This window comes from Aptenodytes patagonicus, chromosome 1, assembly GCF_965638725.1.
Source record: "Aptenodytes patagonicus chromosome 1, bAptPat1.pri.cur, whole genome shotgun sequence".
Lineage (NCBI taxonomy): Eukaryota > Metazoa > Chordata > Aves > Sphenisciformes > Spheniscidae > Aptenodytes > Aptenodytes patagonicus.
The window spans coordinates 225,413,141-225,417,604 of record NC_134949.1 but is presented as its reverse complement, the minus strand read 5'-3'; positions in this window follow the sequence as shown (position 1 = coordinate 225,417,604).

The following is a 4,464-nucleotide window of genomic DNA, read 5'->3' as shown; positions in this document are numbered from 1 at the left end:
GCTATAGTCTCTGCCACAGAGATGGCTCCACCATGTTCTTAGTGGGCTCAGGAGGAGAAACTGGGGAGAAAAGGCCCTTTTCAAATGCTGTCGTTGCAGCCTGTGCAGACAGAGATGGTTGGATTAATAGACAACCCTGGCAGCTGTAAACCCCCTGTGTTTAAGGCTTGTATCAGCCCTGGAAACAAAAATCTACTAAAAATAATACTGCCCGGAAAGAGAAAACTTAAAAATCCATAAACAGAGGGTTAACCACAGGCAGGGAAATGACTCTACATTTTTAAGTCAGAGAAGGAGAATTACAAAGACAGATAAGCTCAACTTGAGTGCATGTGTCCCGACATGCCAAACACAGGCAGTTTCATACACGCATCCAAACATCTGGCCCCTGGGTGAGGACGCTGAACACTGATGCTTTGACAACAGGGCATTTTCTGCTGCTAAATAACCGTATAGAAGCAAAGCTACAGAGCTGTACACCAACGGCTGGCTCAAACTACTGCAAACCCGCCCCACACCTTACAAACTGTTCTCAAGTCCCTGAATAGAAGCGGGAAGAGAAAAATAAATGTGTCCTCAAAAGCTCCATTCGATAGGCATCGCCCTAAAAATTCAGTACGTGCATTAAAAAAAAAAAAAGTGACTGCGTAAGCGTGTGTTGCTGCTTTGCTGTGAGATTCAGCTGCTGCTAAAAAAACAGAAATAAAGGAGTCTAAAACCATTGTGAATTGTTCTTGACTGCGGAGAGCTGGAAGACTGGCTCCTGCCCATGTTACTCCATCCACAACCCATGTTTTTCAGGCTCAGGTGAAGTAATAGTAGGGTATTTGAAAGGATGTTATTGTTCAAGAACAATCGTGCCAGACACGCGGGTTAATAATAGACAGGGTCATATATCTCCTGCGCCAACGTAAGCACCGAGCAAAGCAAACCACAGGCATTTCCAAAACCATCTATTGAACTAGCACCGCAGTGCGTGGCTTCTCGGTGGGAAGAAATATCCTTGCGGGGAACAGAGCCAAGATATTTCTAATCTATTATTCGGGACTGTTTTCTGATTTTCAGTGAGCTGAACGGGAGAGGGAAAAAAAAAAAAAAAGCTGCAGGGCAAGTATCGGTAAAACAAGTGGGACGGGAGCTGGGCGGCAGCCAGTTCCCTGCCGCTGCTCAGGTCGCGTGAAGGCAGAGGCTGTCCCGGGGCTCAGCCGTGTCGTCACGGATCTGGGCTCAAATTTTCCTTCCTCCCAAGAAACGTGGTGTCACAGTTTGCACCTGCAAGTCGCGCGTTCAAGCTGCTGCTCACCCTTGGGCTACAGTGGCAGTGGTTTTACTCCTGCGTGTTGTAATACTCCATTAAGCACTGAGGGGTTTTTTTACAATTAATTTTTTAAAATTTATTCTATTAATGCGTCCTTCCAGGCTGGAACCCCACTGCAGCATACGGAGCAAGGAGATGATCAGGTTTCAGAGAATTTGCACCCAAAATGTATGAAAAGGTGGGTGCAGGTCAATAGAATCATAGAATCACAGAATCATTGAGGTTGGAAAAGACCTCTAAGATCATCGAGTCCAACCGTCGACCCAACACCACCAGGCCCACTAAACCATGTCCCTCAGCGCCTCATCTACTCGTCTTTTAAATACTTCCAGGGATGGGGACTCCACCACTTCCCTGGGCAGCCTGGTCCAATGTTTCACCACTCTTTCAGTACAGAAATTTTTCCTCACGTCCAATCTAAACCTCCCCTGGCACAACTTGAGGCCATTGCCTCTCGTCCTGTTGTTTGTCACTTGGGAGAAGAGTCACTTTGTCACTTTGTGGCCAGCAGGAGCAGGGCAGTGATCGTGCCCCTGTACTCGGCCCTGGTGAGGCCGCACCTCGAATACTGTGTTCAGTTTTGGGCCCCTCACTACAAGAAGGACGTCGAGGTGCTGGAGCGTGTCCAGAGAAGGGCAACGAGGCTGGTGAGGGGTCTGGAGAACAAGTCTGATGAGGAGCGGCTGAGGGAACTGGGGTTGTTTAGCCTGGAGAAAAGGAGGCTGAGGGGAGACCTCATCACTCTCTACAACCACCTGAAAGGAGGTTGTAGCGAGGTGGGGTCGGTCTCTTCTCCCAAGTAACAAGCGATAGGACGAGAGGAAACGGCCTCAAGTTGTGCCAGGGGAGGTTTAGGTTGGACGTGAGGAAAAATTTCTGTACTGAAAGAGTGGTTAAACATTGGAACAGGCTGCCCAGGGAAGTGGTGGAGTCCCCATCCCTGGAGGTATTTAAAAGACGAGTAGATGAGGCGCTGAGGGACATGGTTTAGTGGGTGGTGGTGTTGGGTCGATGGTTGGATTCGATGATCTTAGAGGTCTTTTCCAACCTCAATGATTCTATGATTCTATGATTCTATGATTCTAAGAGACCGACCCCACCTCGCTACAACCTCCTTTCAGGTGGTTGTAGAGAGCGATGAGGTCTCCCCTCAGCCTCCTCTTCTCCAGGCTAAACAACCCCAGTTCCCTCAGCCGCTCCTCAGCAGACTTGTTCTCCAGACCCCTCACCAGCCTCGTTGCCCTTCTCTGGACACGCTCCAGCACCTCGACGTCCTTCTTGGAGTGAGGGGCCCAAAACTGAACACAGTATTCGAGGTGCGGCCTCACCAGGGCCGAGTACAGGGGCACCATCACTTCCCTACTCCTGCTGGCCACACCATTTCTGATCCAGGCCAGGATGCCATTGGCCTTCTTGGCCGCCTGGGCACACTGCCGGCTCATGTTCAGCCGGCTGTCGACCAGCACCCCCAGGTCCTTCTCCGACAGGCCAATAGAAAGATGATGGATCTGGACAAATAATGGTCCCAGCACACTAACATTTTCTATCTACCTATCTCATGCTGTCCCAACCTGGCCGTATAATTGTTTGCAGGTTTTTATTCTGGTTACGATAAGAAAAGCTACCTCAGTCCTTCCTTTGCTTGCAGGTAACTATTTAAGTCAACAGGGGCCACAGACAGGCAGGAGACCGTGCTCCTTTCACTCAGCAGTATTTTAGTGGTGATTTATTTCTGTTCTGGGCTCCCTTTTGGAGGTCTTATCCACGAGCTGTTAGGCAAGACCCTTTCTTCAGGCAGACTCTTGCAATTTTCCATTTTTATATGTATTTCAAGAGGCCATTACAACTGTTGGAAGACGGCCATTTGGCCAAACGGGGAGCGAACAAGTCCTGGTGCCAGTTTGTCTCAGAAAGATGGGTATGGGAATGCCTCAGGGGACTGAGAAAAAAATTAAATCACCCTTTCACCTCTGAATCTCTGATGTAAGCTCTCCACAGCTGAAAATATGACTTTTTTTGTGAAACCCGCTGGTAGGCACGTCTCTCTGGGCCAAAAAGTGGATGTTGCGGCGGCATCCCCAGGAGCAACAGGGAAAAACTGCTGGCTCAGCAAGGCACGATCCTGCTCCCTCCCTAAAAGCCACGCAGAAGTTGAAGAGTTTTTGGGGGTGTTGCGGTGGTGATTGCTACCTGTCCCCTGCATACGGGGAGCTCTGCATGCTTGTTGCTTTCAACGGGATTTTCCTTGAGGGATCTCGAAGTGCTTCTCAGATGCAGATTCTTTTTATTTTCTCCAAATTACAGAAGACGAAACAGATTAGGAAAGGTGTAGAGGCCTGATCCTTTGCCCAGGGATGTAGCAAAATCCCCCCTTTAACCACAGGGCCAGACATGACCCCATTCTAAAGAATCTGGTTTAATGTCACGGCGGCTGGGACAGACCCATCTGTCCCCATCTGTAAAAATTTATAGAAATCTCTTGGCAAGTGCAGCTACGTTAAAACCTTGATACAAACCTAAATGACACCTCGTTTCTTATGGATCACCCGAGTAGGTCCATAAAGATCTTGTTAGAAGAAAATGAGGCTTGGTCAGTGGTTTGGGCATACCTGCAGGCTGCCTTAACGAAACTTAATGAAACCATTAAAGCTTCTGTTAATGAAATTTCTAAAATTTTCTCTTTTCTACCTTTTGTCTTAATTTCGTGATGCTTTTAGGAACCCGGATCTCCCAAATCCCGCTGGGGAAGCTAAAATCAGCCAAGAGTGGGCTGGGAGAGCATCTGAGCAAGAAGGGGACCACCGTGTCTTGAAATGCCCATCACTAGCGGGGGCCTTGGGGGGATTTACCCCCACCCTGCAATGGGGGGAAGGACAAAAGAGGGAGGGAAACACCTTGCAGAGGGTGCGTGGGTGCCCCCCCTGCCTTGCCCTCCCTCCCCCCACCCCCCCCCAAAAAAAAAAATCCCCATCCCATGCAGCAAGCTGCATCACCGGGGCCAAGAGCTTCGCCCCCACCCCGCGGGCTGAGGGACCCAGGCGTCCCGCCGGTGCCCGCCCCTCCCCGCCCCCCTCCTCCTCCTCCTCCTCCTCCTCCTCCTCCCCCTCCTCCTCCTCCCGGGGCTATATAGGGATGCGGGGCCGGTG